Below are 10,876 nucleotides of genomic sequence, written 5' to 3' on the forward strand. Positions count from 1 at the left end.
CGGCTATCAGATGCCGTGTCGGCCGTCTACTGCTGCGGTACGACATGATTACTTTTAAAACATAGGCAAATAAATTTTGTACTCACCCACGTCACGGAAGGAGACGCTGGAACTGCCAGCCACTATTTTCCAAGCATTTATGACATCCGCTTAAGAAATCACACGTTGTAATTTTCTCTGAGACATTGGATAAACTGATACACGTTTATTATCCCAGAGCTCGTCTGTCGTGTGAGGATTTGTTGTGTACACTTTGTCTTTCAGTGCACCTCACGAATAAAAATCGCACGGAGTTAAATCAGAACTTCTACCGGTCCAGATAGTTTTACTATTCACTCTTTCACCGAACTATTGTGAACTGAGTGCAAAGAACTATTGGCCGTAAGAGCCCTTGCCGAAAACTGTTGAAAAAATGCGAAGCTTCGTTCTCTTTCACTCAGTTCATTAAAAAACGGCCGAAAAATGTTCTGCCCACATCTTTCACTTGTAACTGTGTAAATAAAAAAATTGTACTATTATTCTGTCACTACTAACTTGACAGCATACGCCTCTTTTTCGATCGTGAAGAGGTTCACCATGAAGCACGACAGGTCTATCTGCGCTCCAATGTTGACAGTTCTCGGAATTAATGGACCCGTGTAAATTGAACCAAGCCTCGTCTGAAAACAGAATGAGGTAAGGGTCCATTTCACCGTCATGCACTTGTTTTAAAACCCATTCGCAAAACGTAGCCCTGTGCGCAGGATCACCAGGTCGAAGATTTGTACTACCGATACTTTATAGTGACTTAGCACAAGCAGCTTAACACCCATTTTACAGAGGTGCACGATATTTGTGTTTCCTGCGATAGACGTCTAAGAGACTTTCTAGGGGAGTTTCTCAGGCTCTATACAGTGTCATCGAAACGAGTCGCTTCGAGTACCGTACGCCGTGGTTTACGCTGCTTGTCTTGAACACTTCCCGTTTCACGAAATTTATTTACTGACTTGTTAACTAGACCATGACTCGGAGTTCGAACACCTGGAAACTTCTGGGAGCGGAATCTGCACGCAATACGAGTCGAAAATAAACATTCGTTGTGGAATTGAAGAGTTTGCTCATGCCATTGTTGCGTTCTCAAAATTCACTGTTTCGCTGCTCGAATGACAGTGGCCGACAAGGCGCGTATGTCTGTACAGCCTTCAGACTAAAGACCACAAAAAAGGAGACCCGTGGGACTCATTTGTCCAGCAGGCCCCGGGCAGGTGGTTCCCGGATAAATGAAACGGTATTTCGTCGTTTTGCATTTCAACCAAGCCTACTACCAAATTTCGTTGTCATACGATTCCAAGTACATTACTGCCTTCTGGACTGATTAGAATCTACTTGAATTTTACAGAGTTCCGTTTGGTTTGTCGAAGGGAGCAGCTGTTTCATCTAGGTTACAATATCGGGTGCTCGGCGACTTAAAATTTAAGTGTTTATACAACTCTTTATACGATGTTTTTGTCTATAGCTCCACATTTGAGGAACACTTCCTGCGTTTGGAAGCAGTGTTAGAGAGTTTTATGGAGGCACGTTTGACCGTGAAACCTTCTAACGTCAGCTAGGCGCGCTGGCAATTTTCCTTTCTAGGCAATTTAATGTATGGTCTCCGGATCGTAGGATAGATCAGGAGCGTACGAAAGATCTGCGAAAATTTCCACCTCCTGTTAATAAAAAGGAGGTTACCAGATTCATTGAAATGGCCAGCTATTTCAGCAAATATGTGAATAAATTCGCATAATTGGCCGCCCCTCTTAATGAATTGCGAAGAAAGGAGTTAATTTCCGCTGAGATCAAACTCATCAGGCGTCTTTCGAAGCTATTAATCAGGCTCTTAGTAACCCGCCCGTCCTGGTTATCTCAAACTTCGAGATGCCCTTTGTGGTCCAAACAGGGTCTCCACACGCGGCGTGGCGGAAGTCCTCCTCCAACAGCAGAAAGGAGACCTGTGACCTATGCGACTAGAAGGTTGTACCGGCAAAGCTTAAGTATTCTGTCCACGAATGGGAGACGCTAGCGGTGCAATTCGCTTTAGAAAATTTCAGGTTTTACCAAGAGCATCGTGAATTTTTACCTGAAGCTGATAACGCTTAGACGGATCGTACAGCTCGCTTGGACGTTCGAATTTCGGCTTTCGAATTCCAGATGACGCATACCCGTAGCATCGACATTCAGGTATCTGACGCTTTGAGCCGGATGTTTGAGGCTCGGGTTCTGCAGTCAGAGAAATATTCCGGTCTGGAGGATTGTGTAGGCCGGATAGTACCTGAAGTCTCCGAAATTTTCGGGGATCTCAGGCAAAGACAGGACAGTGATCCCAGGACTCATTTCATGCACAAAGGCCTGGTATGTTGTCAAGGGCTGGGTCAGGCCGTCTAGCCTTCGTTCCGGTAATTTCATTATATGGTGCCTGGAGGGCATCTACGTTTCCACAAAACTATCGCTAACAATAAGCACCATGTGTCTTGGGCTTATACAAAGATGTCCTGTGGATGGTGAGTGATTGTGAAGTCTGCAAAACAGCCACATCAAATTCTAGCCCTGGTAAAGGTCCTCTGCAATCCAATAGGGAAACCTATCCGATAAATAAGTGGTTCATCGGTTACATTGCTCCTCTGGCTCACACACACAATGGTAACTGGTACATATTCGTGGTGGTGGAACTTTCTCACGCTTCTGTAGGTTAATCCCTAGTCTCGGGATTATTTTTTCTATTACTATTCGACATCTCTTGGGGATAATTCCCATCTTTGGCCCGTCGAGGTATTTTGGCCCGTCGAGGTATTCGGTCAGTGATAACGCCCTGGCTTTCAAATGTACAGGCCTTAGGAGATTCTTTTTGAACAGGCTATTCGTCATGTAACAAAACCCCCTATCACCCTCCAACATCTCTTGCGGAAATCTGAAAGGGATCCCTATTGCATTCCATAGTAATTCGCCGAGTAAGTAGGATTACTCCATGGGGTGGCTTAGTTTTTCCTCTAATGCAGCCCTGCATGCGTCATTGAAAGCTGGCCCCGTTTCCCTTGTGTTGGGCTGTCAAGTTATTTCACATCTATCCAACTTGTGGTCAGTTAACGATTTGCTCCTGGATCGTATTAACGCTAAGGTTCTGTAGGAGAACTGAAGGAAGGTGCACCAAAATATTCAGTGGACACATCAGCGATGGGCCGATCGCTATAATCAGAGGTGTATAGAATTTAGGGATAAGGTAGGTGATCGGGATTTTGTGGGAAGTCCCAGTGTTAGTTAATCAGAAAGGGGGAAAGGGCTATTCTAGTAAGTTAATACCTCGCTTATTGGGTCCTTTTGAGATCGACGCTGATTTGGGTCCAACAAATTTGATTGTGCTCAGTCTTGAGTCAGGTAAGTTGTCTAGGCTTCATGTCTCCGAAGTTAACGAGAACCTCTCTCAACTGTCAACACACAGGAGAGAGAATTCTGTCGGTTTGGTTGCAGAAGTTGACCCACGCGACTATGAATTCGAGGAGTCTGTCGTTTGTTTGTTCGTTTCTGAGATGTTCTTGTTCTGGTCGATGCTCTGGCCTTGCAGCGGGATCTCGATTTCAGCGACGGTGGCCAGGAGAGTGAGCGATCGGCAGTAGGGTAGACGGAGTGAAGAAAGCGAAACAGCCAGGTGGAGCGGCTTTGGCTGGATGGAAGCAGTAGCGGGAGTTAATATGCGACTGCCAGGAAGGACAGAATAAGGCCCCATAGGTTATCGGAACGGGAGGCACAAAGGTGTTAGTGTTCGTCCTTCCTGGTCACTTTTCCATTACTTAGTGACCTTCTTTAACTTCTGGTATTCGGTGGAGTGATCGTGGACACGAATTTTCATCCTACTTACAAAACTCTGACTGATGGCTTAGCTGAATTCCTGAAGGAAAGAACCTGGATAGAGTCGCCTTCGTTGCAGTTGTTTTATACTTATTCAGTTTATCTGAAGGCCCACCCGTTGTTCTATTCCAGATATTTCCTAAGAATTTATATGTAATTGGTGCATATCCGTAAACACCGCCGGCCAGTGTGGCAGATCGGTTCTAGGCACTACAGTCTGGAGCCGCAGGTTCGAATCCTGTCTCTGGTATGGATGTGTGTCATGTCCTTAGGTTAGTTAGGTTTAAGTAGTTCTACGTTCTAGGGGACTGTGACCTCAAAAGTTAAGACCTATAGTGCTCAGAGCCATCTGAACCATTTTGAACCTTAAACTCCACTGTGGAAACTGCTATATTCTCTGGAGTTGATCTAACTTGGGCGGCTTTTAATTATAACCTTTGTGTCTCTCGACCACCTCATGAGCTGTTCTGGGTCTCCATAGTGACTCTTTTGTGTTTTCCTTCGATACGTCCACGTGTGTGTTGCGGGCCTTGGTTTCTGACTGTTGCCTTTTAAGCCCCTGATAGCTCAGTACTTGCATATTGACTGAGGTTTCACAAAGGCACTGAGCTATTTCGCATCGGACTTATATTCAACTCCCATGTGCATTCATGAAAGCTACTTCTGGGCTAGTGGTATGGAACCGACCGTTAACACATTCCTTTTGTGTTTTCTAATTTTGCCAGCGTGAGAGCCACGACTTGCACAAGACGGATGGAGTGGAAATTACGCTCCGACCTGCGACAACAAAGGGATGACGGCACTGCTCACCAAATCAAGATTTATTTAAGACATATCACATGTATTTGCAAACTTGTTTTTCAAATGGCTATTTTTTTTTTCTTAAATGGCTCATAATTCTCCTGCTGTTTATTTAACTGAAGGAAATTGCAAGATTTTTTCTTAAGTATGAAGGAATCAATGGAAGCAATGATACTTAATAGGAAACCGGCCTTAAAAGCATAATTTGGGGATGTCTTTCAAAGAGATCGTTTTTAAAAAGCTAATACGCTAATAATATTTTTTTTTTAAGGGAATAGCAGTCTCTTCAATAGTTTTTTCTCTTAAGTTGTTAAGACTTCTTTTAAGACGCAGTTGTAATTATTTCGCAAGCGCTTGAGTAACCCTGTAGTTTACGCTATGTGTTTTTTTATTTAAATTTCTTTAAACCTGTATCTTAAATTTCTTAAAATACGAGAAATATTTGTTACAGAAAAATTTTTGGTCTTGTTTAGATAAATGTCAAACAATAAGATGAAAGATGTTTTCCCTGAACGCTGCCTAACCGTTCCACGTTTTCTTTCCCTTGTTTCTAAAACCATTATTACGTTTCGATTGACCAGGTCAGATAGCATATCCAACTTCTCCTCATTGGTGTTCATGTCAACATGCTCTCAAATTCTAGGACATTTCTCGAATTTCTTTACGGCAGGATTCAACATCAGCATTAACGAACGCTATATCACTGTAACTTCCTTTTCAAGAGCTATCTAATACAGTTATAAAATGTATACGGCTTCATTTAAGAAAACGTACTTGCTTCAGTACCTCCATTCATACCAGCACTAAACACAATAACCAAATAAAAAAATTAGTGTATCCCTAAATATATATATATATATATATATATATATTACTTGCACGTAAGCCTGGACGAGAGGTCGGACATGGCAGCATCGGTCATGTTATAAATTAGTAATCCCCGGGATGACTACAAAAGAAACACTTTGGCAGATATCTGTAGCAAACATAATAAAAAAAAATTCCATGTCTTATAAGTAAACAACTGCTCGTCTCTTCTGCACGTTTTTGATGTGCAAGTCATGTTGTCGAAGATTTTCTTCTCTTTTGACCACATCAACAGCTATTTTGGAACTACAGTGGGGTCAGAGTGATTCATAGTCACCGCAGGAAAGTTGCAGTTGAAACCAGTCTTTAATATACAACTACACGATAAATGAAACATTGGTGGACACACTAACCACCGTAAAATATCTGGGAGTGACTATCCAGAGAAATCTTAGTCGAATGAGCAATGAAACAGATAGTAGTAGCAGATACCAGAATGAGATCGATAGGAGGTACCCTAAGGAAATGTAACTCATCCTCGAAAGAAGCGGCTTATCAGGCGATTCTTCGACCAAATCTTGAGTATTGTTCGTCAGTATGGGACCCTTAGCAGGTAGGACTGATAGAAGGGATAGAGAAGATCCCACAAAGTGTGGTGGGTTTCCTCAAGGAAATGTTTTGTCGGCGCGAAAGCATTGACGGGATGCCCAACAAACCCCACTGGGCAGATGCTACAAGGGAGGCGCTGTGTATCACGGAGAGCTGTACTGTTGATTGTTTATCTCACCTACAAATATTAGGGCCTATTTCACAGTCTGCTGTGCATCGCCAAGTTGACGCATTGTTTGGAATTTCGTTATCTTATAACTTCCATTTTTTGGCAGTGTTTGAAGTTATGCAATCATCCACTGTTTGCCTTGAAATCATTTTAATCTATATACTTACATGTCCATATCCATATAAGTATATAGTTCTGGCGATACCGGCCATGACCTCCATCTTGTGTGCGGATGCACACATATTCCCCGAACTCTTACGGGACTTGGAAGAATGTCTTCCACGAGTAATGAGTATGTTGCGGTGGGACACTACGAATGTAATGTGTGGGCGTACAAGGCGAGAATGTGAGTCTCACGGGAGGCGTGCGCAAGATAGTCCCTGCAGTCGCACAGTTATCTGTGCCTTCGGTGGCTCAGATGGATAGAGCGTCTACCATATAAGCAGGAGATCCCGGGTTCGAGTCCCGGTCGGGGCACATATTTACACCTGTCCCCGTTGATCTATATCACTCCCGTGTGCAACTGACGGTATTAATATAATTCTAATATCATTGTAATCTATGTCGCACGTAGTGTGACGTGCATAACGTACTAGATCACTATCATGTACACTCTTTGACATAAAACTCGACCGGCGGCCGGCCGCTGCAGAGGCTAAGTCCGCGCCGATCACGACATGGGACCAATAAACGGGCCAACTTGCTAATTCTCTAAGTCCGGCAATCTGCACAATCTGGCAACACTGTAGACTGCGGCACTTCCTGGAGGAAGTCTTGTCCCACATAAGAGAAACCTTACACTGTTTACGCCCGTGGTATAGCGGTACCGTGCGTTGTATCTGTCTACAATGTCTGTGGATCGGAACTAGCTGGGATAAAAAAAAAATTTATGGCCTCTTCCGACTGAATGCTGAAAACATGAATGTAATGGTAATGCAGATTCAATCTATTTCACTTTCTATCACACCTATAACAAACTTTTATCCAGTAACCATTTTGCGGCCGATTTCTTGCAGAGTGTCCTCCTCTGGACGTCGCATGTGGCAAAGCTCCGGGATCCATTTGCTGGCTACTGGCAGCGGCCGTGGTGACAGCAGCGGCGCAGCACTCCCCCGTTCTTTATCGAAAGCGCCTGCTACCACTCATCACTTTTGATAATTTAAAACGCTTTATTATTATTAAATGTTGCTTGATAGAAGATTTCCACGATTTCTATTCACGCTCGAAAGCAACATAGCCCGACGCCCTGATTTGTAGATGGGTACTGTATTACATTCAAAAATATTCAAATGTGTGGGAAATCTTATGGGACTTAGCTGCTAAGGTCATCAGTCCCTAAGCTTACACACTACGTAACGTAAATTGTCCTAAGGACAAACACACACAACCATGCCCGAGGGAGGACTCGAACCTCCGCTGGGACCAATTGCACAGTCCATGACTGTATTAGATTAAACGGCAAGAGCTGCGTATGGGCAGAAATTAATTTGACAGACTTAGACGAAATTAAACCACCTCACTATATTCGATGAATTTATAAATGCTTCATACCTCTTTCTTTTCCTTTCAAAGTCCATTATTTGTGCAACTTTTGGCCAATATTCGTATGTTTTCGTCAAACCAGAGTGAGCGTCTGTGGAGTAAAGTGTATTACAGTTTTTGTTTCACTCCTTATGGTAAGTCTATGCGATAAACTGTGTAAATACCTTCCAATGCATGCTCTGTAGCAGTGCAGGAACACTGCACATTTGGAGTTCCATGTATGGATTCAGGAAGTATTTAACGTTGATCCAAAGTGATAGTTAAAGTCATCGCATTTAAAGCGGAAAAAGTTATCGATTTCGAGGTTTCATAGAATGGAAAGGAATTGCTAACGCCGGTGTCAGCAAACGTCTGCAGTTAAATGCTATTGCAAAATTTAGAAGATAGGAGCTATATTTATCTACATGTTCACTTCATAAACAACCTCCTGACATGTTAGACCTACATGACGAACAAAGCTCAAATTCGAATCGTTGACAGTAGGTTTGAATCTTTTCGGAAACTATTTTATAGTGAAGCACCTTGGTATTTGCAAAACAGACATTCATGATATTAACATAATTTACTAAGTCGAAATTGCAAGAAGATTTATGTGTAAAGGCATTCTTCAGATTTAGCAGTTTGCAACTCAATTAGTTAAAATGGAAAATAAAACATTGTGTTCCGCGGCCTTCACCGAGATTGGAACTGGCATTTCATATAGAACTAGCATCGCAGCGCATAAGGGAATCGCTGAGCTAACGACACAATGGCGGCAACAGGAGGACTATAGTCACTGCGATACTGCCTGAGCCTCAAAACGCAACATTACACACATAAACAGGTGTTACTTATGTGAAGAATGCCGTTCTTGGAGTACAGAAATTAAATATACTTCCTAAGTGTCTCATCTTACAGTGGATTATATCGTATGAGTCTTCGATGTGAGAAACGAATTCCAAGTGAATTTAGCGACGTAATGCCGGGCTACACCCGGAAGTAAATGCACTCTCACAGTGTTGACAAATATTTGCTACGACGCTACCAATTCTCAGCTCTCTTACGAGACAGCTCTTTAGCGAAATGCTTATCGCGATTGTCCGATACGGTTCTTCAGAGGGGAGACGCGCGCGCACGTTTGGTTTTTATGCGGCGTTCTCCCCTGATAGTTTCTGACGTCGCCTTGTGGGCTATGTAAACTTTTGAGGCATTCAATTATCATCAATCCAGAATGTATTAAGTTTCAGCTTCCGGCGTGGAAGAAGGCTGTTGACGCCGACATTATACCATTACAAAGCAGGGAAAGGAAAACGGATGATTCAGTGTTTCTCATTCAGCATAAAGCATGTGAGATAATTTTCCGTAACGTTCATAATCATCTCAAAATACAAACGAAGTAAAAATACATCGAAAGCTTATTTTAATTTAATATAATGTAAGATATCAAACACTTTGCACCGCGATGTCGAATGTGTCCACGTGCAATCTTTTGCAGCATACATATAGAATGTCATGATTACCACGAGAATGAAGAAATATGTTAGTATGGATGGAAGCAGGAAGAGAAGCAATCAACAAACATTCGATTCCACATGGCATTGATTTAATTTGAGATTTAAGAAGAAGTAAAGCGGGATATTACTTTCGTTAACACGAAAGATATGCCGCACATATGGACAACGAGGGAGTCTGTGTCTTCACACGTTTCCTCCTTGAAATGTGTATGCTCTATTATATACTAAGAAGCCTGATCATTGTTTCCGTGATGTTATCCTCTTGTTTGGCCCCTAAACGATGGACGTATTCCAGATGCATGTCTCTGCATGAAAGCAGTTGTTCGAACCCTTCCTGAGTTGTTTTTTTGTGTATTTGCTTGGACTTCATTAAGCAGACCCCCTCGAGGGTTAGGTCTCCAAACTAAACCGTTTTTTATCCACTGGCATAATTAATTCAGACAACATCAGCACAAGACATCAAACAAAGCATTCCATTTAGAGATGCAACATTCGAACCAGCAGCTGACCCAAGAGTAATTCCCGGTCATGGTCCGAAATTAACAGCTCTCTGCTACTGTGGCATAGTCTGTACTACATTTTTGATTCCGCAGCACCTGTTTATCTGGTAACACTGTTAAATCAACAGGAGTAGTTGCAGAGTTGTGCCAGCGTATCTGTCCTGCTATTGATATCTTCATGTATCTCACTTCTCCTGAAGCGTTGATCACGAGGTGCCGAGGCAAATGGGTGTATTCTGCATGACGTGACATTCATTATTCCCTTCTTTCATAGCTACTCTTCCTGAGCATCGATACCAAATAGGGATGTGAAAACTCTTGCGTGTGAGGGAATGACAATAATAATCGTAACAAGAACAAGCAAGTAATGAATGAAGTTTATGGCAATGGAGAACAAGAATAGCTGTGAAAATGAAAATCTATAAAAATAAGCTGATCGTTGAACTGACACAATGGAAATATCTTCTAGCATTTTGTTACTGAATTTACTTCTGGAAGTTTGCAGAGAAAAAGGAAAATTTGCTACTTCTCGCAGGTGTAATATAATGTGAACCAGCAACTACCCTTTTCTTAGAACACGACTCAAGCAGGTCCCCAAGTAGTTACCAAGGTACTGCTGCATTCTGCTCCCTGATATTGTTCTGATTACGGTTCAAAATGGTTCAAATGGATCTCAGCACTATGGGACTTAACTACTGAGGTCATCAGTCCCCTAGAACTTAGAACTACTTAAACCTAACTAACCTAAGGACATCACACACACATCCATGCCAGAGGCAGGATTTGAACCTGCGGCCGTAGCGGTCACGCGGTTCCAAACTGACGCGCTTACAACCGAACGGCCACGCCGGCCGGCTCTGATTACGGTTAATGTAGATAGTTCTGATTATGAAATACAAAACATATTGCAGGTTAGTTCCTAGGATCGTAATATTAAATTTGCGTTGTAGATTGCACTTGATCATGACGACTTACCCGATGACCCATCAATATAAAAAGACAATATTATGAGAATTTAGCAGGATTACTTAACATGAATTCTGAAATTGGGTGACTGACCGCAAAGGTGCTCAACGTCGTCAAGAATATACAAA

At 42.5% G+C, this 10,876-nt stretch overlaps 1 non-coding gene across 1 annotated transcript; it reads left to right on the plus strand.

Annotated features, from left to right (window-relative positions):
- Positions 1-6,649: 6,649 nt before the first annotated feature.
- Trnai-uau (transfer RNA isoleucine (anticodon UAU)) lies at positions 6,650-6,724 on the plus strand. The gene has a single exon. It is a non-coding gene; the product is annotated as a tRNA-Ile (tRNA).
- Positions 6,725-10,876: the final 4,152 nt, after the last annotated feature.

The sequence above is a fragment of the Schistocerca serialis genome, chromosome 5, assembly GCF_023864345.2.
Source record: "Schistocerca serialis cubense isolate TAMUIC-IGC-003099 chromosome 5, iqSchSeri2.2, whole genome shotgun sequence".
Taxonomy (NCBI): domain Eukaryota; kingdom Metazoa; phylum Arthropoda; class Insecta; order Orthoptera; family Acrididae; genus Schistocerca; species Schistocerca serialis.